Source organism: Podarcis filfolensis, assembly GCF_964270895.1.
Source record: "Podarcis filfolensis genome assembly, chromosome: 10".
NCBI lineage: Eukaryota > Metazoa > Chordata > Lepidosauria > Squamata > Lacertidae > Podarcis > Podarcis filfolensis.
The window spans coordinates 55,001,272-55,026,844 of NC_139612.1; the positions used below are offsets into that span (position 1 = coordinate 55,001,272).

The 25,573-nt window shown below is 42.4% G+C and overlaps 2 long non-coding RNA genes across 3 annotated transcripts; both read right to left on the bottom strand.

The window, feature by feature from the left end:
* Positions 1 to 379: 379 nt before the first annotated feature.
* Positions 380 to 3,507, bottom strand: LOC310742844. The gene is made up of 2 exons (XR_014538726.1): positions 3,315 to 3,507; positions 380 to 708 (listed from the first exon to the last, which is right to left on the bottom strand). It is a non-coding gene; the product is annotated as an uncharacterized lncRNA (long non-coding RNA).
* A 7,279-nt stretch (positions 3,508 to 10,786) lies between these two features.
* Positions 10,787 to 25,541, bottom strand: LOC310742828. Of its 2 annotated transcripts, XR_014538703.1 has the most exons (3): positions 25,340 to 25,541; positions 23,346 to 24,753; positions 10,787 to 11,044 (listed from the first exon to the last, which is right to left on the bottom strand). It is a non-coding gene; the product is annotated as an uncharacterized lncRNA (long non-coding RNA). The 2 variants fall into 2 exon arrangements; XR_014538704.1 differs by lacking the exon at positions 10,787 to 11,044 and having other exon boundaries at positions 22,913 to 24,753.
* Positions 25,542 to 25,573: the final 32 nt, after the last annotated feature.

Consider the following 25,573-nt stretch of genomic DNA (forward strand, 5'->3'; position numbering starts at 1 on the left):
GGGGGTTTTTCTACATGATGATGTCAGGGAAGGCAAACCAATCACATTGCCTTCTCTGTGAAGCCCTGCTCCGGCTTTGGCCATGGCAGAATGCACACTGAAATAGATCTTTGGATAGACATTTGAATGTGCATTCAAGCACATTCAAGCACACATCCCAAATGAAAAAGTCTGAATTCAGCTGGAGATCCTTCCAGCTTATCATTCATTATACCCATTCTTTTAATTTTTCTTGAGTTGGTTAGATGTTAGATAACAACAAAATAACATTTAAATGTGATTTCTTTTTCTGCATGGAGACAAGGTAGGACAGTTCATAAAAACAGCATGTGAAGTTACTTCTGTAGCTGACAATTTCAGCATTTCCCTTTTTTGTGTGTGTTTCCAGTGAAATTGATTGAATGTTTCCTTGTTTTTCTGTTACACCCCACAGATCTGAGCACAGACAAACTCATTTGTTTGAAATGTCCCAGTATTTAAGGCTTTCAAAATTTATTTTTCAGTGGTGGGGGGGGGAGGAGAAAGAAATCATGGTAAGCTATCATTTATTTGATATCCTATTTCCACAGCATCTGCCTTACATTACATCATCAAATCCCATAACCTTGTAATAAGTCAGTGGAGCTGTCTTCTGCCTTTACAAACCGATGATGTCAACATGAAATCGCTGGGGTAACTGTGTAAGCTTATCCCGTATCTTCAATATTGCTATAAAACATAGATTAAAAATTAAACAGATGAAAAAGTTTTATGTCCACGGTCAAAGTACCATGATAATACTACAAATGGTACTGTAATTCAACTTTGTTCTCTAGTACACCATGAAATATTGTGGGTAATATTTAGCCATTGGACACGGGTGAGATCTACAACAAAATGTTATTGGCTACTCACCTCTAAATAGGTTACCAGCCAATCAGCAATGCCCTCCATCCAGTTTTTTTAATTTTTATCTTCCAACTCACAGTGAATGGTCCAACACTAACAAGCATACTCAGTCTTCATTGTGCTGATTTTTGGTTATTCAATTAGGTCTGGAGGTAGATTTTTTTGAACTGCAAACCTTGAAGGCCTCCTTCCCTTGTGGATACCTGCATCTTGTTTCTCAGTTAATGCTCACCACCTGAATTCACTATTAGTAGAAGTGATTACAGGAAAGAAAAGAGGGGATGTAAAGCTATGTCTATCAATGGCAGCCACTGGGTTCCCAGTTCCATGATTAGTGTGTGCACTCCCTTTCCTTGCCATCTTCCTGATGAGTTACTAAGATATATTAAACACAGCTGTTCAACAAATGTAAGCTGGCAATCGGGCACATGAAGAAAGAATTTGGTGTTAATGCAAGGGGCAGGGCCTTTCCGGTGGTGGTGCCAATGCTGTGGAACTCCCTTGCCAAGTAAGCCCACCTGGCCCCATCCCTAAACTCATTCTGTTGTCAAATCAAATTTTGTCTTACGGGTAGTGGTGGCTGTTTCCACTGCTGCTATCGTTTTCTATTGGTTGGCTGCTATTTTGTAAACAGGTTTTATTACAATCAAATTGTGTGTAAATTTTGTGAAATATATAAAATATTTGTTTTATTTTACTTTTGTACTTTCTCTGTACTGTAATTCATATGTAATCTCTCCTTTTTTGAAACAAACGAATTCTGCTCCCTTTCCGTTTGGATTCTGTTTCAAATGTATTTTATTTAGTTTCAGCTGCATTGATTTAAAAGCTTAAATTTTAAAATCTTATTTATTTAAATAAATGGATTGTTCAAGCAGCATATTATATGGTTAACAAGATACAAAAAAAGAAAGAAAGAAAAAATCAGTTAAAGCTCACTATTCAATTGGGAGGGATATTTAAAATAACTGCTGAAATGTAAGATGTTTTCACAAGGTGCTGGAAATTCAATTTAAAACAGGGGGTGGGGAGAGGTCTGTCTGATCACATGGTGGGGGGGGGAGTACCCCAGCATTGGGCCCACAATAGGGAATGCATAGCTCCTGATGATTACAATCAATATATCCAAGCCACTGATTGATTGATTGATTGATTGATTGATTGAAGTAGGCAATAATTTTTAATAAACGAATTGCCAAAAACACAAGGACCAAAACCAACCCACCTTCAACTATGACAAAAGAAAGAAACTAGTTAGGGAGAAATTTGGACAATTAAGAGGACAGAAAAGTGTAAGGATTTCTAAAGGATTAAAAGGTTTCAGGAAGGCTGAATGAATTCTTTGCATCTGTCTTCACTGCAGAAGACATTAGACAGATACCGCTGCCTGAACCAATCTTCTCAGGAGGAACAATCTGACAAAGCGAGTCAAGTAGAAGTGATAAGAGATGACGTTCCGGGGTTTATTGACAAATTAAAAATTAACAAGTCACCAACTCTGGATGGCATCCACCCAAGACGACTCATATGTGAAATTGCTTCTTCTCAGAAAAGATGCAGCTTGTCACTAAAACCAGCTTCTGTGCTGGAGGATTGGAAAGTAGCCAATGTGATGCTGATCTCTTAACGCGATGCTGATTTCTTTATATGGGTATTCAGGGAAGCGAGGCGTCAATAATGTAGGGGTCACTTAGCTTAACATCAGTTACGTTTAAATCAGTGGACATTCTTATTATTAAATTCATCAAACGTAGAAGAACAAGCTGTGCTGAGGAATGCTCAGCATGGCTTCCACAAACTCTGGCTAAGCTTACCAACCTTGTGGGCTTCGTTGGATATGTCAACAGATATGTGGATAAGAATTTTTTGATAGATGAGGAGTAGGGAGTCTTTGGCCCTTCAGATATTGCTGGACTACAACTCCCATCAATCCTAGCAAGCATGGCCAGTAGCTAGGGGTGAGAAGAGTTCTAGCTCAGCAACATCTGGAAGGCCAAAGGTTCCCCATACCTGTGGTAGATGATATATAATTAAGAATTCCCAACAAACTACCAAGAAGAAGAAGAAAAAGTGTTTGTATTTGATATCCCGCCTTTCACTCCCTTTAAGGAGTCTCAAAGCGGCTAACATTCTCCTTTCCCTTCCTCCCCCACAACAAACACTCTGTGAGGTGAGTGGGGCTGAGAGACTTCAAAGAAGTGTGACTGGCCCAAGGTCACCCAGCAGCTGCATGTGGAGGAGCGGAGACGCAAACCCGGTTCCCCAGATTGCGAGACTACCTCTCTTAACCACTATACCACACTGGCTCTCCTTCTGCCTGGATTAGAAACTAGATACAGGAAGCAGAGTGTAGGATATTTGGAGAATTTTCACAATGAGGGGAAGCAATTTCCATTTTTATATATTGGGACCAGAGATGAACCAACCTATTGATCTGCTTGTACACTGTCCTTACAGCTCTTTAACCTCCTGACTTGCTGACACACAGTTGATCTTCCACACAATCCCCACGCTAATGACAAACACTATTGACCTGGAAATCCTTCTGCCTGATCCCAGATATTTGCAGCTTCTGAGGGGGGAGGTTGTTAGGGGATCCCCTCAGAGAGCTAGAATTTCCAACGCGCTTAACCAATTACAGTTCCCAAGATTCTTTGGGGGAAGCCATGACAGTTAAATGGGGGGTAAGAGTATTTAAAGTGTACTGAGCCTCTTGGGCTTGCCAATCGGAAGGTTAGCAGTTCGAATCCCCACAACAGGGTAAGCTCCTGTTGCGCGGTCCCAGCTCCTGCCAACCTAGCAGTTCGAAGGCATGTTAAAGTGAAAGTAGATAAATAGGTACCGCTCCGGCAGGAAGGTAAATGGCATTTCCGTGTGCTGCTCTGGTTTCGCCAGAAGCGGCTTAGTCATGGTGGTCACATGACCCCGAAAAACTGTCTGCGGACAAATGTCAGCTCCCTCGCCCAATAAAGCGAGATGAGCGCTGCAACCCCAGAGTTGTTCATGACTGGACTTAACTGTCAGGGGTCCTTTACCTTTACCGTAAATAAGAGATTCGCACTTAGAATGCTTTGCCTGCGCTGGTGTTATTGATGTCTTGGCTACAGAGCATTTGTGATGCACGGTGTGGAATCTAAGCTAGCAATTGAAAATATCAAAGATCAAAACCATATACAAAATACTGCACAGGAATTGTAGAACCTGTCAAATCCAAAGGGCTTTATGCAAATAGCTCTTCCTTAAAAGCCTTGGCATTTCCCACTCTCATCTGAAATGCTCGGCCTTTCTTCTGTTGTGAAAGCGTGCCTTCCAGCCACAATTCATGAAATCATGAAGGAAAAGCACTCTGAAATATAAAATTCATCAAGGAAGTTTTGTGTCGGAGTAGTTAATGTGGTACCTTCCAGATGTCGTTGGACTACAATGCCAATCATCTCTGACCATTGGCCATGCTGGCTTGGACTGATAGGAATTGGAGTTCAGCAACCTGCAGAGGGCACTGCATTGATTATCCCATTGTAGAATCATGAGAGAAGCAAGAAATAAAAATTCTTGAGATCTAACCTTTATTTATGCAGGTTAACAGCATTTGGGAAAATATTTATTCACCCTAATTTCTCATTTCACCTCACCATGAGCTGCGAGTTCATGGTATATTTTTGTACTTCTATTTCTCCCTCTCTCTGGAAGAGTGAAGGATATTGAACATCATTGTCTAGCTTCCGGCGATCATTCATTGAGAAACAATATATTATTCCTACTCGTAGCTCAGATTCATTCCATACCTGCCTCCCAAAAGCAGGTACATTCTCCAGTAAGCTGAAAGTATTTTAAATGTATCCCAACCGACAAAAGGAGATGTGCTTACAAATTAGTCAATGTTTTTCCTAGAAGGAATACTGATAAAGGGATTAGTATCCAGAAACTATGGACGCCTAGCAATTTGGTACTCAACTTGTGGAAGCTCATAAATATAAGCAGCAGATTTTGGGGAAAGCAAGAGTGTTCAGATTTGCACTCAGGCAATGGACCTTGCACCAGCTACTTATTAACTGACTATGAAGAGTTACCTGGGAAACCAAGACAGTAATAATAATAGCAATCCTCATTTAAGGGCCTGTGGCACAGCTTCCTCAAGAGCTAGGCCATTAATTTGGCAAGACATCGCCTGATCCACCAAGATCTAATTCACAGTTTTGTTCGTTTCGTAGCACATTGTGGTTTCTAATGAGAAGACTGTATTTTAATACTTATTTCTATTGGCAAGTCTGAAAGCATAGTTCCTTTTCTCCAAGGCTATGCTCCCGAGCAACCTATTTTTGGCAGGCAGCTCACACTTGACGAGCAGGAAAATTGAAATGTACCCATGCTTAGTCTGTGGGCAAGGATGGAGAGCCTGTGGCTCTCCAAAAGTTACACTGTCTCCTATGACTGACCAAGCTGTTTGGGTGTCGTGACCCTTGAGTCCAGCATGGAGTCAGAGGCTGAAGAGGCACCAGTTTAGGGAATCAGACCAGGTTCAGACCTCTAAGCCTGCTGCTGAAGTTCAGGAGACTCCTGGGCCTGCCAGTTGACATATAAGCCACAGGACAACCTCCTATAGAACCAAACTATAGGAGTCATCATAACCCTCACAGAAGCTTCCCTCTGACTCTGAAGAACCTAGGGCTTCCCACATCATCTCACCAGTTCAATGGTGCAGGGCAGGAGGCCACAGAGTGTAGGAGACATGTAGGGCTTCATCCCAGGAAGTCAGCCCTTTAAAGATCTAATTGTTCCATAAGAGGGTGAAACCTGGAGAGGATGTGTGGGCAGTTGAGGCTTTGAAAGGTCCAGTCTGCTTTCAAGTTCTGTCAGAGGCAGTTGCTCCCTCGAGGCTTTGCAACTCCTGGCCTGCCTTGCCCTGTAAGATCTGACATCAGACAATAAATCAGAGCTTAAAGGGATGGAAGTCCAACAACATTGGGAGAGCCACTAGTTCCCCATTCCTGATTATATAGATGACACACAAAATAGAAGTAGACTCCCCCCCCCAACCAGAACAATTTACTGATCTTATCAAATCTCTTGGCTTCCTTTGAAAATTCTTATTCTCCAAGAAGCATATTATCTTAGTTTCTTTCCCATTTCAGTTTAGGTGAAACCTGGTGGCAAACCTAGGAATGCATGAAATCTATTAAAACATTTTAATATTTATGAAATGTTCATTTCATAATCATAAAAATGGGGGGTGCATTCAAATATATCAGGTGTTTTGCCAGAAGAAGGGACCTCACATTCATTTTTACTTTTGAATGGCAACTCGTTTCATTTAAATCTAAATAAAAGCTTCATTTATTTATCTCAACAGTTTATATGCCACTTACAGTTGTCACAGAGAGGCTTAACAATCAATCCTTCTTCACGGTGAACTCTGGGAATTGTAGCCCTGTGAGGAGAACAGGGGTCTCCAAATAACTCTTTGCATCCTTAACAAACTAGAGTTCCCAGCATTCTTCTGTGAAAGCCATTGAAAGTGGTATCACAGTACTTTAAATGTATGGCGTTATTGTGACCATAGCTGGAATTCTTTCAAGCAGGGGAACCCATTCGGCCAATGGGTTGGATCTTTACCTTCCCCGCAGGTCATGTGATAGGTGGCTGGGCCACCCAACTGTTAATTCCCCCAATGCCACAATGACATCAGGTGACTGCCAAGTGTGAGACTTCCTGATAGTCAGAAGGGTTATGACGTCAAGACTAGTCAGAAGTGCAAGATGGTAAGGCCCAAGGCCAGTCCAGTTGCAGGTACCTAGTTCCAAGGGTGGAATGGGTGGTACAGGGATATACTGCGTGTATGACATCTGTATGGTTGTTGCAGTTACACTGATGACTGCAACACAGTGCATGAATCGGTGGAGGATGTTGGAGTTTCATTCCCTATGTCTGCAGTCTTGGGATTGTTGTCTATCACATGACGGTGTATGTTTTCATTCCACAGTGTGGGAAGTGACAGAGACAGGATGTTTGTGTTACTGTGTTCCGTGAAATAGGATTGTTGTCCTTTGTTCTCTCTCTTTGCTGTCTGATGAGAAAGAGGAAGGAGCTACGTCAGAATGCTCCAAGTGTTTTATATGTAAATAAACGTAGATTAGCCAAAATGCTGAGTTGCTGAGGTCTGTTACACAAACTGGAATACTCTGTGGGTCCCTGAGTGTGCTGGTGTCTGTTGGCATCAGTCGCTGTGATGTTCGGGCAGAAGAAAGCTTTTGAAGCTCCCAAAATATCGACCAGGAGGGAGAGAACATGCCAGTCGGGCATGTGTCTCTGCCAAGGTCCTACACGAGAGTAGGACAATCCTAACACTGCCTAGCACTGTTCACAGAAGCCCCAGTGATCAGCTGTCAGGGCTTGCAAAGGTTTTCTTTGTTGTGATTGCTGTGATGAATGGGGCAAGAGCAGCAGGCATCTGTCAGTTGGAGAATAAGAGGGTTCCAAGATGTCATCAAGTGTAGGGCAGGTGGGTGTGGCTTGGCCAAAATGAAAGACCAGGTGGGCTAATTAGGTTCAGAGGCCAGAGGTTCCCCACTGCTGCTCTGCAGGACCCAATCCAGCAGAAGCTGAATATTCTCACAGAAAAACCTAATGCAGAAACTATGCTTTCAATGTACATTTACTCCACTAAAAATGATGGTGGCACATAAACAGAAAAACAAAACAAGCATGGTGCCCTTGCACACAGGATCAGATCATTTATCCCACCTTTTCCCTGAAACTGCTCAAGACGTCTTAAAATGCAAATGAACATGAAAATGCCAGTTTGCTGGTTTGTTTTAAATCAGCTAATAAAAATAATACAAGCAATGAAAGGTTATGTTCATTTACAAACTCACATGCGAGCAAAGAAATAAAATCTAGCCAAATGCCTGTTGAAGGAGGAAGGCTTACATTTCCCTCCTTTGTAAAAAGGGGATATTGGATGGAGGCTTTGAAAGGTTATAGTTTGAGAAGCCATAGAGATCAGACTTTGGATTTGAGGGTTATTCCCAATTAATGTTGCTATATTGCCCCTGCATTACATTTAATTTTTCCAGATCAAATTTACACAAATGGGTAACAGTTATGCAGAATGATAATTTTAAGGCCATTCCGTAGTTTACTTCAAACTGCCAGCAGAGGTCAGATGAGATGGCTTCAGCGAGAAGCATTACATGGTGAACCCATCTTGCAAAGGAAGGGAATAATTAGAAGAAAAATCCTACATATTGCTCAGTTGTGAACTACGGCATCTTGCATAAAAACACCTTTTTTCTTTTTTACTAACCCAAAAGCATGTTATTGAGGCCTGCTACAGCATTTAATGACAAATCACACTTTATCAGGTAGTGAAAAATGACTGCTGAGCAAAATTGTGGTTGCAGAGAGATTTGTCTATGTAAAATAATAGAGATTCTGGCTCTGCATTTTTCTTTCTTTCCAAAATAGCACAAATTGATAAATACCTTTTAGGGTAAATTTAGGCATTAATCTAAATGAGGTAACTAGAAAGAAAATGGAAAGTTGCAGATAGCTCTAGAACATACTGTTGTTGACCAGGTTTTCATTTATTTACTATGCTGCTTAGTATAATAAAAATCAAAGGGGTTTACATAATAAAAACGTTACATGTAACAAAACTTCATAAAAACTAAGATGCATCTGCACAGCACAAATAAAACTGAGTCATGTGAAAAATTAAGAGTCAGAGTCCAGGGAACCTTGGGTAAACAGATACATTATCCAGTGCTGGATTCTGGGTGGTTTGGGTGGTTTTTCCACACAGGGGGTTGAGCAATGCAAACAGAAAATAATAATAATAATAATAATAATAATAATAATAATAATAATAATAATGTCTGTTTTTATACAGGTACCTCCTGAAAAGAGGAAACTGCACCAATAGGAATTATTGTGAAAATAAATAATATTGGGGAGAGGGGTGGGTGTGCCAAATTTTGTCCTCACTCAGGGCAGTGTATTACCAAAGTCCTGCATTATCCATAGGTGTTTAAAGGTCAATTACACAAGGGAGATCCAGAGGGTGGGTGCTATCACTGAGAAGTCCTACTTCCGTATTTTCAACTGGGTAAAGATTTGCTGGCCATGGAATGACCATGCAGGGTCTCCTCTGAAGATCTTAAAGATCAGCTTTGTCTGAGGTGGTCAGCTAGCTTTCCTAGTTCCAAGTTGTTTAGATGTCTTAAATCTTAACAACAAAACTTGAAGCTGACTTAGTAGCTATAATAGCATGACAAGCATTAAGGGGGAAAACCATAACAGAATTGGAAGCAACTCCAAGGGCCATCTGGCCCGACCCCTTGCAATGCAGTGGTTTGGGCCCTACCTTCTGGAGCAGAAGAAAACAAGTTGCTTGTGACAGCCCTTAAGATATTTGAGGATGGCTATCATACTGCCTCTCAGTCTTCTCCAGGCTAAACATACCCAACGCCCTCGTAAGGCTTGGTTTCCAGACCGTTGATCATCTTGGTTGCCCTCCATGGCACACGTTCCAGCTTGTCAACATCCTTCTTAAACAGTGGTACCCAGAACTGGACACTGTATTCCAGGTGTGGACTGACTAAGGCTTGCCAATGTTTTGCTTTTTATTGCAAGCAATTCCAGAGTGAGTTACAAGTTCAAAGATAAATATGCCCACATAAAACAACAATGCCAGTAGTAGAGAGGTGGCAGCACTTAATCTGGCATTAAACTCCAGGAAAGACCTGGGCAAAAAGCCAGGTCTTCAGCTGATGCAGAAAGCTCAACAGCATCAACACCACTCAAAATTCAGAGGGGATGATGTTCCAGAGCTGGGATACTCAAAAGGCTCTCTTCCATGTTACCATTAAGCAAACCTCAGAAAACAGTGGGGCCATAGTTAGAAAGGTATATCCTGTTTTTCTCTGAAAAATAAACTCAAAGTGGTTCACACCATAAAAATTCATACATTAAAAACCGAAGAAATCTGCAGACAGTGACTCTAAGAGCAGTTTAGAGCAATGTGAGCATGCAAGCAAAGTAGAAAAAGTCTGTAACTCAAACTGAATGCTAGAAATTGAAACAAAAAGTTTGAAAAAGTTTTAACAGGTCTTTTTTCTTTTGCTCATCTAAGAGAAGGAGAAAGAGACAGTAAAACTGAAAAGCTTCTTCATCTTATTTTTGTAGAGGGATCTCAAATAATTCAGTGTGTTCTCCACCCGGCACCCTAGGGTGAAGGGCTTTTTATTTTTGGATAAAGACGCTCCTTCTCCAGATCCAAAATCAGTGGTGTCAACACTACACTCAAACTTCTAAAAACAGTAAGAAATGACCTTCAAAAACCAGTAGAGACAGTAAAAATCCTAAAAACAATCCTAAAACTTATAATTTCAGGGTCACCAGGGGCAGATGTTTCCACCAGCAAATGCCTAGGTAAAAAGGAATGTTTTCAAATTCCCCCTAAACGAGAATAGTGAGGGAGACTGAGACACTTCACGAGGTTGGGCATTTCACAGATGGGGGACCAATACTGAGAAAGCCCCGTCACAGGTTTCTGTCAACTGGGCAACCCCTAGTGACAGTGCCACCAACGGAGCCTCCCCTGCTGGTTGAAGGCCTGAGATAGTTGGTATTGGGGAAGGTGCTCTTTGTGGAACTTCAGTCCCAGGCCATTTAGGGCCTTGTTTGCTAATACTAGTACAGCACCTTCGTACCTGCAGGTTCACCATGGAAGTCCAGAAAAGGCTACATGTGATGATACCTTGATCACGCAGGGATCCCACTCACATGGGAGTGCTTAAAGGGGTGGGGACAGTGGTGCCGCTCTACTCTACCTTAGACATGTGGATACATTATATGTGAAAGGGTTTTGCATATTTCAAGCAAGAGAGATATAAATATCGATCTTTCAAAGCTTTATTTAAATAAATAAAAAAGTAATCCAGGTATGTTTTATGAGATGTGTATGAAATCTCAGTTTTCTATCAGTCAAAGAACCATCCTCTTCACTTTTATTCCCTCTCCCACTTTCATGAGCGGCAGGGTGAGAGTCCTACTTCTTCTCTAGTTAGGAGCTGCCCACTTTCCTGAGCAGTAGGAAAATTCAGGAACAGCCTCTCTTCAGTTTCCTTTGTGAGGCTGGAGAACCACAGCTGTATCGCTAAGGAAGGACAAATATGTCAGTTTCAGTTTCTCCACACTTCTGCAGAAAGTTGTAGGGGTTTCGGGTGTTGCTGTTTGAAGTTCAACAGTACAGTATTGTACTGTGAATTTCTTCAAAAGGCATTTCTTCAAAAGGCATCGTTGTACGCAGGCTTGATTGAGTTACATATTTCTGCAAGCAGTTTCCCCTCGTTTCAATGCATATTTGCCATTTGCACCAACATATGCATTTTTGTGCACTCATGTCCCTAATATATGCATCCTTATACACACTGCTTGGGTTGTGGAACTGCACTACTAAATATGGGGGAAGTACAAATTGCAAGGATAGCTGTGTTTCTTTCACATATTGGTTTGAGCAGTGTGGATTGGGTAGTTTTCCATTAAAATGCAAACAAAACCGTATTTCTCCCCCATCTCCTTGCATGTAAGTGTGTGTGTGAGAGAGAGTGTGTACACACAGACACAGAGAGAGAGAAAATGGGAAAGCAGGCCAATATGTAGGCACTGCTCATCTTAAGACGAACATTAGGTTTTCCCCAGAGCAAAGTGTTCCCTTAGATGCCCTCAGTCAGCTGCAAAAACTTCTCTCTCCTTCACATTTCCCCCAGCCCAGGAGGTAAGACGTAAAACTATCTATGGGCCACCAGCCAGCAATGCTTATTGAGCAAGCATCTCCTAGTCATCTGTACCCTTTGAAAGAAAACATCTTTAGCTGTTAGCTAAACAAGGCCAGAGAAGAGGTCACCTCTTCACTTGACACAGCACACACACACCCCTTTCACAGAATCAGCTCATGCACGCAGACAAATGGTTGACCAGAGTTAACACCTTCCGATGAAACAAACCGGAAAGGGGTAAAGATGATTGGCACATTCCTTGCAGAGATTGAGGCAGGTGTCAAACCATGGCGACAAGTGAAATTTGACATTTACCTTTGTCTCTGCTGAGAAACGGTATTGAGTTTGACACAGCACTGCAGTTTCCAGTGGGAAAGGTACCTCGTGGCAAGCACAGCGATAAGTACATGCTCAGAAACTGGGCATCTGACAATTGGGTGTGCTCTTAAGAACTTATTAAAATCAAGAGCAAATCATTCTCGACTCGGAGCAGCATCTGCCTCCAATATTCTGAGAGCAACTCTTTAAAAATTAACTGGGATGAGCGCCAGCGTGTTCGAGAAAGGCAGAAGACAGAAGACATGCAGTGAGACATATTGGTTAAAGGATATGCAGCAAGATATGTATATGAACACAGAATATTCAACGGAAGGTTAACACAAGAGGACGTCTGGATGACTTCTGTAGCCTTCAGGGCTGATCTACATTTTCAACAGCACCTGTCTTAAAACATCTCTGCTGCAGCACTAGAAAAGGACTTGTAGGGATAGTGCAGTGGGCCTTTCCCCTTGCAAAGCCCTAGCTTTGTCCCTCAAAATAACCCAGCAGAAAACCTGACAAGTGAGGAACTAGCTATGAAAGTCTCAGTCTCCGCTGCAGTTCTGCTGGGTTAACAGCTCCCTTTCAAGCTTGACCATTCTCCTGAAACTCTTTCAGGTGAACCTTGCACATCTGGTGATAGGCATGTCCACAGAGGTGTCCTTGTTGGCAGCACATTCCTGCCTGACCTTGTCAATGACAGGTGTATCCATGGGAATGGTCAAGTAAAATATGTATTTTTTTATTACTGTGGGGTTTTTTAAGTACAAAAACTTTTTGGCATTACAGAATCTCAGCATGGCTTCCCTGCGAGTGGTCATATTATATTCCATATATATATATAGAGAGAGTGTTTTTTAAAAAACCTGGACACATTCAGTGATGCCCAAAAACCTTCTGGAATCACAGCATCATTGCACTGGGGGCCCTATGAGAACAGTTATAATGACTTAAAAATATGTGTCACAAAAAACCTCCAGGGGGCTATATATTGACCACAGGGTGCAGGTGAGCCACCCCTGTCCTATGCTAAAGCTATTTTTGGTCATCTGCATACTATCCCTTGCTTTTTCCTGTAGGACTGATTGCAGTTGTTACCATACCCATTGAGTCAATCACCCATCTCCTACTACCCTTCTGAGAAAAAACCCACCCCACCCTCCCACTATATATAAGGGTCTGGTGACTTCTGTTTCAGTGTATCTGAAGAAGTGTGCATGCACATGAAAGCTTATACTCAGAACAAACTTAGTTGGTCTCTAAGGTGCTACTGGACAATTTTATCCAACACGGATACCTACCTGAATCTAGACCCCTGTCCTATGTTCACCTTGTATGTCAGGACTGAGCCATGAACAGCGATCTGAGCTGAGACAGGCACCAAGACTTGTAGGTCCAACCAGGAACAAAGAGCAAGATAGAAAGAGAATATAAACCATGGGTAGGCAAACTAAGGCCCGGGGGCCGGATCCGGCCCAATCGCCTTCTAAATCTGGCCCGCAGATGGTCCGGGAATCAGCATGTTTTTACACAAGTAGAATGTGCCCTTTTATTTCAAATGCACCTCTGGGTTATTTGTGGGGCCTGCCTGTTGTTTTTACATGAGTAGAATGTGTCCTTTTATTTAAAATGTATCTCTGGGTTATTTGTGGGGCATAGGAATTCGTTCATTCACCCCCCCAAAAAAAAAATATAGTCCAGCCCCCCACAAGGTCTGAGGGACAGTGGACTGTCTCCCTACTGAAAAAGTTTGCTGACCCCTGACATAAACAGTGAGACAGGAGTGAGGAACGAATCAGGACCAAAAAAACCCCCATTAACTAAGCTTTCAGGAAATTTCCTGGAACTCAGGTAGACCTTGTTGCTCAAGCACGGCTCAGGTGGAACAGGAAGTCTTTTATGCTCTTTCTTGTCCAGGACATAACTGTACAGTACGGTACTTTATTCAGAAGTTGCCACCAGCAATGCAACTGTCCACCACATGGTGGGGTTGCTTGCAGAGCCAGTAGCTCCTTACACACTGCCTCACGCTATCAAAAACATGATCTAGAATAGATTGTAGATGTACCTAGCCCCGGACCAGCTAAGAAATGTATCCACCTGGGACATCAGAATTATTTTTTAAGGTAAGCACAGCATAAAGTCCTAGAAGTGTGCGGGGTTATCAAGGGACAGCTGAAAGCCATTAAAAAACAGCAATAAAAGAAATTTATCAGAATGGTGACATTCACTTCAAAGGATGTAAACACTGAAGCAATGCATGAAGTAGCATTAGCTATTTTCTTGCAGCAACGAATTCTTTAAATACTGCCCCCCCCTAGAATGAATATGGATTCCTCCCCCTTGTCACCATGCTGAGCAATCAATATCCCTGGCTCTGCTGAGAAATTAAAACATGGCATGAATAAATCATTACAGGCATGGGAAAGTAGCATTGGATACCAATTTGCTTGGCAGGAGGAGGAAGGAGATAGCAATGATTAACAGTAAGAAGGTATCATGCACCCTGATCAAAAGAGACATTCCCCTATTTGACAATTTTCAAGGCTTAGAAAAAAAAGTTAAGAAAGATAAATGACCTGATCAGGGACTCCCTTTTGGCTTTATAAGCTGACAGGTCGCAAAAAGAGGCCCTGTATTCTTTCAAGCACTGCAGCAAGGCAAAACTTTGTCCTTGCCCCAACCGTGCAGGGATAAGAAATACATATTAGGTTCCTTTCCGTGCCTTCCGGGAGGCACACGGAGGATAAGGTTATCAATGGCTGCTAGCCATGATGGCTATGCTCTGAAACCAATGGAGTGGGGAATGCTCTTGTGCTTGGGTCTAGCTTGTGGGCTTCCTACCGGCATCTGGTTGGCCACTGTGAGAACAGGATGGTGGACTAGATGGACCACTGGCCTGATCCAGCAGGCTCTTCTGGGTGGGGCAGAGGGAGAAATGTGAATTCTACCTTTCTGCAGTACAGTCGTACCTTGGTTCTCGAACGGCTTAGTTGCCAAACAAATCAGCTCCCAAACGACGCAAACCCAGAAATAAGTGTTTTGGTTTGTGGACGTTTTTCAAAAGCCGAATGTTCAATGTGGCTTCCGCTTGAGTGCAGGAAGCTCCTGCAGCCAATTGGAAGCCACACCTTGGTTTTCAAACAGTTTTGGGACTCCCAAATGGATTAAGTTCGAGAAGCAAGGTACCACCGTGGCTTGCAAACCTGACTTAGGATGTTAGCTGAACTCTAACCTGCACTAAGCCAAACCATTGCTTAGCTCCTGGAAGTGTGTGGCAGGAGCAGGAAAGGGACAAGTGTCCACAGTTTGAGTCTCATGCACCAGCATGTGTGCTCTTTAAACCATAGTTAAGCTTTAATGATGGTCTAAAGCAGCAGTTCTCAACCTGTGGGTCCCCAGATGTTGCTGGACTACAACTCCCATCATCCCTGAGCTGGACGCACAGTTGAGAAAGGCTGGTCTAAAGTCATGTGCAATTGGGGCCAGCATATGGCGGCCAACTCAAGGCTATAGCCGTTTTGTTTGACACGGCAGATGCTGTAGCTGTGCTACCTTTTCTTGCCAGTCTACCTCTTTTAAATTCCTTTTTACCCATCACATCATGCACTAGGAAAGCCAGCTTTGCTGACAAACCAACACCCGACAAGGAGCCACAGACAACCCTTGCTTCCTAATGAAGGAACGAATCACAGGTTTGCAAACACAAGCTTGTGCACTTTGTATTTTCAAGTTATCTCAGGAGTCCCTGGAGTTGTTATTGCTGCTGCTGCTTGTCACTTCTAGGACAATGTTGTGGTGGTTCCTCTTCACATTCCCTCCAGGCTCCTGCAAGCAGCCCAGATTCTCTGACTACCTTTCCGCAATTAAGCTAGTAGCGGGGGGGTTGGGAATTGCTTATCTCATTCCGTTGAAAAGTGACTTATCTCCCCAGCACAACTATTCAATAACTGCTTCACCATGCAGTCTGCTAAAATCACACACAATGAACGTGTATTTTTTCTTTCATTCACTCTGGACACCCAGGCACTTTGTTCTACAGAAACAATATATTGTGAAGAAGTCATCCAGGATCATTAGTTGGATGCTCTCAACCAGGAACTTTGCATGGAAGATGTAAAGAACTCCTAGCATCCATCTTTATGTAGCCTTGGGATCTAACAGTGGTGGGTTCTATTGACTAAGGATTCGGTATAAGACAGGGTATAAGATATTGCTGAACTCCATGTCCCATCAGCCCTCATTGCCAGACATGCTGGCTGAAACCAATTGCTCTTGGGCCAGCACCATATGGTCTTGTCAGATAATACACTGTACTAGTTTGGATTTCAGAATGCCGGACTGATGTCACAAGTGTGGAACTTACCTGTGTGCTTGTTTCTGCACAACCTTTACATTCTGGAAAATCACTGCAAAGACAATGGTCATCTGACTCCAGTGGCAATGCTTTTTATTATTATTTGAAAAATATTTACTGTGTAGTTAGTCCATTGAGCTCTTCAATCCTTTTCAAGAATCTGCAGGGTCTATAAGATTATACAGAGACCTACCCTTATGATTTCAGTGAAGATGAGACTTAACTGTTGTTTCCATACAGAAAAGGCAAGCTCCTCATCAGGATAAATTGCAGTCCCGGGGAGACTGGCGAGCTAAACTGCTGCAGCAGCAAATCTCATAAGTGAAAGGAGGGCAGCTATGCAACTGACCAGCAGCCGAAGTCATTAGCAATCACAGTAAGGCACCTCTTCACATTGCCGCCCCACATGAATTCACATTATTTGGGAGGCACAGCAGGTGTAATTAAGGCTGCGATATCTGGCTGCAGCATGGCAAGGCTTTCGTAGGGAAAGGAGCAAGAGCAGAGCAATGCAACACTCCCCCCATCTGGATCCAAGTTGAGCTTCTCATCAGACACAATGCAGGAAGCTGCACAAAGCATATTAGGGAAACCAAGATGCACACACTGGGGGTGGAGTGAGATGTACCCTGCTTTGAAACATGGGGGAGGAAAACACAGCCCATGCCACACATATATGTATAAATAGCTGTCACTGAAAGGATTGCACCAGCTCGGGCTCTGCATTCAGGGGAAGCAACGAGTTGCCGCATTAATTATCAAGTAATTTAGAAGCTGCTCAAATAAGGAATAGAGCAAAAACATACCCCAAAAAGAGATAAAAATAACAAGGCTAACATATGAAGCAATGCAAAGCCGCTGATTAAAACCTACCACCTGCCACCTAGAGTGGCACCTGGTATTGAGGGGGACCAGAATAGAAGCCTCGTGCTCAGTGTAATAAATGTCACAGCAACGCGCTTGCTCCCACCACCTGTCTGGGTTATGTAAGACTTGGGGCACATGTGAACAGAAGCAGTTTCTGAATATATATATATATATATATATATATATATATATTGAGAGAATATGGAGGTTTGGGTGAAAACATCACCCTGAAATTAAAAAAAACAACTGTGCTAGATTAAACAAAACACGGCAATCTAACGAGAGTCCAATGCTGAAATGAAATATGTTATCAATGCAGAAATGTAGACAGCCACTCTGCACATGTGGAGAGTATAGGAGCTGGGCTTTCCTCACGGCAGCAGCAAAGGAACACAAGAAGCTGCCTTATGCCAGGTCAAGCTATTTGTGTGTTTGGGCCAATATTGCCTACACTAGGAGTGGGGAAACTATTTCAGCCTGAGGGCCACATTTTTTCCTTCCAGGGGCCACGCACCAGTAGTGGACAGGGCCAGAAGCAAAAGTGGCAGAGCAATTTTTGTACCTTTGTACAACACTACATTCCAGCCAAGTCATATTTGAGAGAGGGAAACACGCACAAAAACACACAAGCACTTGAGGAAGATATGGTGAGATTTACACTTTCAGCATCAAGAAAGTCAGAGAACTAGAGGAAAAGCAATCAAGCATGGGCTAGATTCTTCTCCCCTTTTCTTTCAGTGTTCCTACTTCAAACTAGCAGTTTAAATGTTGTTGTTGTTTTTGCAAGCCTAGTTGTTTTTTTGCAAGCCTATCTGCATTTCTAACGGAAAACTAAAGGTTGCAATTCAGCAGGCTGAAGAGCTTTTGTTAACCTTCCATCTGTTGTACATCTCAAACCTTCCACCTGTTGTACATCTCAAACTTGTACAGTCAGAAGAAGCACCGAGTTCAATGGAGCTTACTCCCCAATACTTGATGAACAAAAGCACAGACAATGAATCTAATTAAACTGGGTATAATGCTGTATATTGCTGCTCTGTTTATGTGTGTTTTAATGGATCAGCACATCTGCCTGAATTTTTGGACTTTCCTTGGAGGCATGCTTAAGGACTTTAGGGGCTACAATGATGAGTTCGCGTACTTCAAAATTTACTCCATGATTACAGTATTCAATACAAAGGTAATATCTTCTTTTTCTCCCAGCATGAGCTCTAGAAAATGTGTTCCACAAATTGGCAGCATGATTCATTCTTAACCAAAGAAGAGCTGGCTATGAAGGGCACTGGTTGGCTATTCCATTACATCATCTACAATCCCCAAGAGCATCTTTTAAAAACGTTTGTGGGTTTGTTCTTTACTAAGATGAAGGATGAAAGTATAAATGAATAAATCTTCACGTGCCTGACTGAAGCAAGGGGTGCGGGTTAAACCCAGTGGCTGAACCATTGTACTGGCACATATGCTTCTTATGCAAATTTTGCAGAGGGTCTCATGCAAGGGTGAAGAATCCGCTGTGACCGCTCCTTAAATATTGCATCTGTCTTCACTAGTACAAAAAAGGATTAGAAAAAGTCATGGCGGATAGGTCTATCAAGGGCTATTAGTCATGACAGTTAAGTGTGACAAATGGATTAATGAAACAAAACAAAGATGACGAAGGAGGGGCAAGAAAGAGGGTTTATAAATTTATGAACTGTGTGGAGAGAGAAACTGCTTCCCCCCCCCCCTCTCTCTCTCTCACACACACACACACTAGAAGTCAGTGAAAGTAATCAGAAGTAGTTTCTGGACAGAGAAAAGAAAATTCTTCACAAAATGTATAATAACCTTACAGGACGTATTGCAAGATGTAGGGATGACACAGATGTGCAGTTAGACAACTGTTGACTCCGGCTTGTATCCAGCTACCTACTACTCAGAGGTAGACCCATTGAAGTGAATGGATCTGCGTTAGCCAAGGGCATTAACTTCAATATGTCTACTCTTGACTAATATTGCATAAGGTAAAGGTAAAGGGACCCCTGACCATTAGGTCCAGTCATGGCCGACTCTGGAGTTGCGGCACTCATCTCGCTTTATTGGCCGAGGGAGCCGGCGTACAGCTTCTGGGTCATGTGGCCCTCATGACTAAGCCGCTTCTGGCGAACCAGAGCAGCGCACAGAAACACCGTTTACCTTCCTACCGGAGCGGTACCTATTTATCTACTTGCATTTTGACGTGCTTTCGAACTGCTAGGTTGGCAGGAGCTGGGACCGAACAACGGGAGCTCACCCCATCGCGGGGATTCGAACCGCCGACCTTCTGATTGGAAAGTCCTAGGCTCTGTGGTTTAACCCACAGCGCCACCCGCATCCAACCCTCTAAATATGATGGGGGGAGAGCTCTCTAAATGCAAATGTGTATTACTTCAAAATGTGGTAAGTCAACCCTGCTGCATTTCCCTGCTCCAAAGGCCTGCCACTAACAGCCTTCCCAACAATTTGGACTACAAGTTTCATCATCCCTGACCATGGGTCATAGTGACTAGGGCTGATGAGGGATGCAGTCCAACAACATCTGGCAGGCATCAGGTTGGGGAAGGTTGCTATATGGGAATATTTTAAAGACAATCCTTCTATGGGATTTTAAAAAAAAAATGAAAGCATGTAAGTACAGCCCAACGAAAGATGCAAATAACAATGCATCCAAGTTATTTAGCTGTAAATTTATATTATTTTTAGGGGTTGGATCCAAAACTGAGCTCACGTCCATTCCATAATGGCACTGGGCCTGATGAAACTTCCTACCCACCTTCTGCCGTGGCTACCGTCTCTGGCCAAGCTGCAGATGTGGAGGTCACCCCTGTACTCCATAAAGCCCCACTGGGCTGGGTGGGTGGGAGTCATGATTGCTCCCTTCTTTATTTGGAAGATTTTTTACCTTGCTTTTTAGCTCAAAAAATTCTAGAGCAGCTTACAAAAATCAGAAGTGAAACAGATTCAGATATCTTGTACAGTTTTTGACAGATCCTACTCAGAAGAAAAACATCTGCTACTTCCTGTCTCAATTCTGCAAGTGGACAAGCCCCGTTTGCTCATTGGCAAAAGATTTTGCCGCTGTCAGCACAGTCAAAGTCAGTAATGGTATGAAAGTGCACACTGGATTTGAGTCAGAGCTATTCAGCAGCAGAAGCAGAAGCAGCACCCAAGTTGAGATTGCCCTGGCGCTTATACAAGCGCTTATACAAGATGGGTGACACCTGGCTTGAGAGCAGTACATGTGAAAAGGATCTAGGAGTCTTGGTGGACCACAAACTTGACATGAGCCAACAGTGTGACGCGGCAGCTAAAAAAGCCAATGCAATTCTGGGCTGCATCAATAGGAGTATAGCATCTAGATCAAGGGAAGTAATAGTGCCACTGTATTATGCTCTGGTCAGACCTCACCTGAAGTACTGTGTCCAGTTCTGGGCACCACAGTTCAAGAAGGACACTGACAAACTGGAACGTGTCCAGAGGAGGGCAACCAAAATGGTCAAAGGCCTGGAAACGATGTCTTATGAGGAACGGCTAAGGGAGCTGGGCATGTTTAGCCTGGAGAAGAGGAGGTTAAGGGGTGATATGATAGCCATGTTCAAATATATAAAAGGATGTCACATAGAGGAGGGAGAAAGGTTGTTTTCTTCTGCTCCAGAGAAGCGGACACGGAGCAATGGATCCAAACTACAAGAAAGAAGATTCCACCTAAACATTAGGAAGAACTTCCTGACAGTAAGAGCTGTTTGACAGTGGAATTTGCTGCCAAGGAGTGTGGTGGAGTCTCCTTCTTTGGAGGTCTTTAAGCAGAGGCTTGACAACCATATGTCAGGAGTGCTCTGATGGTGTTTCCTGCTTGGCAGGGGGTTGGACTCGATGGCCCTTGTGGTCTCTTCCAACTCTATGATTCTATGATTATCAACTGCACTGCAAACATAGCAATATTAATACATTAGACAGGCACCTTAGCTGCATTGTGTTTGATGCTTGCTGAACCAGTAATTTTATTCTATTTTATTGTTTTTGGAACTGTTGATTTTATTGGTAAATTCTTATGAAAGTTCTAGATTATTTTATGCAAATCACTGAGCAGATTCTTTTTAATATTTTTTTTATAATAAATTTTTATTGGTTTTACAACATATATTAACACACAAAAACTAACAATTCACAACATAACACATTAACAAACAAACATGTAAACACGTATAATTTCATAACCTTTTTTTCTTAAACCTTATTTCAACGACTTCCCCATACCTCCCTTTTCTGCATCCCTGTTTTAAACTTTTTCAGCAACCCCTAATTTCAATTACTTATGATTCAATTTCTTTGATCCTTTTTCTCTTACCCAATCATTTATCGCTGCAATTCTGTTTTACGTTACCCATGACATTTTAGCACTCATTAATTTTACAACAGTTCTTAAGATAAACTTTAAATTTCTTCCAATCTTCTTCCACCGTCTCTTTCCCTTGGTCACGGATTCCAGATTCTTTTTAATTATGCAGTATAACATTTTGCTAAATAAAACAAATATTTCCTATCCACCGGAGAGCATGTTTGTGCTGTCTTTCTGATACACAGTAGTATTCAAGGCAGCTCATGCAAAGAAAAACCATTTTCAAACAAAAACAAAAATGACCATTACCAGATTAGGAACAATGTCTCAAAAAGAGCAATAAAAGCAATACAAAAAGCTGTTCCAGCATAAGCAAACTACGCTAACAGATAAACCCTCTAAGTAATGCAGAACAGAATAATCAGAAAGCTTGGTTCATAAGGAGTGTTTACCTACTGCTAAAGGCAGTGTTGTAGATGCTAAAAGGATCCCTGTTGGAAGGGTGTTTCATAACAGGGGTGCAGCCACCAAGAAGGCCCTCTGGGGTTAGAACTCTTGGATGTAAGGCATTTAGAAAGAGACCATAGTTCTTGCGTAGATAGCAGGATCTGTCATCAGGAGGTTTTGTCCTGATTTATGTGATGGATTAGGACAACAGGAAGTTATATAAGGCCAGGGGGCTCTAGGGGTTAAATGCAATCCTAGTGTCCGCCCTAAAAGAGGGCTGGTGATCCCGCAGCCCAGATCAGGCCTATCTGACGGAAGTCCAGCCGTCATTAAATGGTGCACAGCATAGAAAAAAGACACAGAGAGCCAGCAATATTTTCAGGACGGTATGAGCAGCTCTTTCAACCACTCTCCTCCGATTTTATTCTCCTTTGTTCCCCTCTCCCGCATGGCCGTTTGCCAATGTCTCACGTTACCTCATCCGGTCATGGCTTTTACTACACCCATCACCATATAAGGTAATCACTGCCCAGAGGAAACACAACTCCATATAAGGTCAATACATTCTATACATTGTAAGGCAGAGAGTGCTGGTCAGCCGAGGTCAGGGGGCACCATGCAGTATTACCAGCCTCTACCATGGCTTTATGACTCCCACACCTATCAAGATGCTTGAAGTTGCTCAGGCCCATGGCAAAATTGGTTGTGCCTCCTCCTTGCACAAGTCACCTCTGCTTGCAAAGCACCATTGAAAGGAAACATTAGCACTACCTACTATTTCCTGAGTGTTCTGACCTCCTAGCAATGGGAGATGTGGTGGAAACTGAAAATACCCCCCTTTTAAGCACGCTTTGGGTGATCCTACACTGAGGGGGAAAGTGGCATGTCATTAAAAAAAATAAAAATCAGCATTATTCCAATGCCCCTGGGACATTGGTAGGTTGATAAGCATATACAAATATATAGGATCAGGGTACCAGACTCAAACATTAACCATATTTGAGAGGTTATGCCTCATACCTTTTTTAAAAAAAATAAATAAATTATTTTCTTAAGCGAAAAAGTGGTAAGACTGCAGAAAAATATTGTATTGCCCAACTCTCTATTTACTAGTGAAATCAGTCATTATTCAGGCCAAAATGTTCCCAGATTTTTGTTTTCTTGGAAGCAACCTCCTTTGCTAGTCCTATTAATTTTAATGAGCACTTAACCCCTGTCAGGAGTTTTTGTTTCAAAAATTCTTGAAGCTCTTTACATTTTCAAGGTTCAGCAGTATAAAGGCGAAAGGAGAAAGTCACTGAAATAAAACCCAAGGATCCTCTAACATGCTTACCTTCCATTAATGAGGCATCGCTGGCAGGTCTCTCTATATTAATGGTGCCTTTTCATAATCATGCAGCTGTACCAAACTGTATTAATTTTTGAGATTCATAACAGGTCATACAGCTTCAATAATATTTAAAATCTAATACTTTCATTTTACTTTCCTTGGAAGGTGGAAAGTATATTTTTTTTGGTTGTCATGCAACAGCACCATTTGAATGAAAGTGACGCCCCACTGTTTGCTGCTACAAACTGTTAAAAATGATTCCACAAAAGACCGAAAAGTGGAAAAAAATTGTTCAGCACTGTGCAACTCTGACTTCCCATAAGCATCTGGTTGGCCAATGTAAGATTAGAATGGAGGAATAGAATAGATGGACCAGTGGCCTGATCCAGCAAGGCTCTTATTATACTCTGATGACTAAACTTGGCTTCAGTTCCTGCTGCCCTAGCTTTAAGTTCTTTGCTGGCACTCCCCCAGAAACTTTCCTTCATTCACCTACTCAAAAACATTTTGTTCCCTACCACTGTTACTTAGAAGACGCTGTACAGAGGTTATACATGCTAGGGATGTCCCACCTTCTGTACACCAATATGTAGCAAACCAGCAAGCAGATCCCTGGTAGATCTTTCAAGGGGACTCTGCCGATTGTCACTTGATGACAACAGGGAAGCAGACCTTCTTGGTGACAGCACCAACCTATGGAATGCCCTTAAGCAATTTGTAAGGCGGAGACAGTAATCACCTTTAATTGCCGCTTAGAAACATTTATGTCTACCAAATATTTCCTAGACTGACACGTAATTTTCAGTGCTATTCAGCTTTCTTTGTGTTATATAGTTTTGTTTCCATCTCAGTTTAAAGGAAACATTATTGAAAATTGTTGCATTTTAATTGCCTTTATGCAAACTGCTTGGGTTTTTATTATGCAATATATAAATTTATAAATCAGCATTGTACTTGAAGGCTTCTGTGAGCAGAGGCTGTCCTGTCCAATGGTAACAAATGTACTACATGCACACAATAAATTATAGCAACACTATCAACCGACTCATGTGCCTCCTCCCTCTCCAGCCCTTATTCCTTTTGTGTCATGCCTGTTAAGACTGTAAACTTTTTTTGTTTGGTACTGACCTGTTAAGATACAGGGAGCCTGTTTGGATGAAAAGTGGGATCCTGTTGATTTCAATGAGACTTAAACCCAAGTAAGTGAACACACAAATTATTTTATTACATTTTTATCTTACCTTTCCTCCAACAAGCTGGCAATGGCATACATCCTGCTCCCTATTTTATCCTCTCAATAATCCATTGAGGTACGGTAGGCTAAGATGCTGACTGGTCCAAGGTCACCCAGTGAGCTTCATGCCTGAGTGGGTATTTGAACCCTGGACTTTAAAAATATTTGCTGACTGCCCTTCATGAGGAAAAAAAAATCAGACAAAGCTTGAATAAGAACTAATTCATGCAAAACACAGGTACAATTTAAAATCAGCCAAAAAAGGAGAGATAAAAACAAATCAAAGCCCAAACAACTAAAGAGTAAACTAGAACCAACAGCAATCTTCCCCAAATGTAAAATGTTAAAATGCCTGGAAGAACAGAGGGAACTCTACTGGGTGCCAACTGTGTCTTCTTAGGAGGAAATTCTCAGGGAAAAGAAACTAAATGCACCTCTACTAAAGAGGGTAACAGGATCAGAAATGTTAAGAAAATATTCCCACCTCCTTTTTTCCTTGAAGTTTTGGCATTTGTTCTACGATCTGAAGAGCTATGAATTCAACAGCTTGATTACCCCTCAGCAGCCTTGTATAGGATTGTCCTGTCACAGCATGTCTACTCAAAAGCCTGTCCCACTGAGTGTCAGAGGAGTATGGCTGTAATCCTAACCCCACTTTCCCGAGAGTAAACCCCACTGAACTCAACAGGCCCTACTTCTGAGTAGGCATGGTTAGGACTGAGCTACTGGCGTGCACAGGGTTGCAGCCTAAAGCTGCACTTACCTGAGAGTAAGCCTTGCTGAACTCAATGGGACCTAGTTCTAAGTAGGACCTGCATGTATACTTAGGGGAGCAAGCCCCGTTGAAATCTGGGGGGGGGGTGTTACTTCAGAGTAAACCATGAGAGCATCGAGCTGCTTTCGAGACCTTAAATTACAGTATTGGTGAATCAGAAAGCCTCACCACCCTTCACAGCCGAAACCATTTTACGCATGCGCGAACACAAAAGCTACCCAA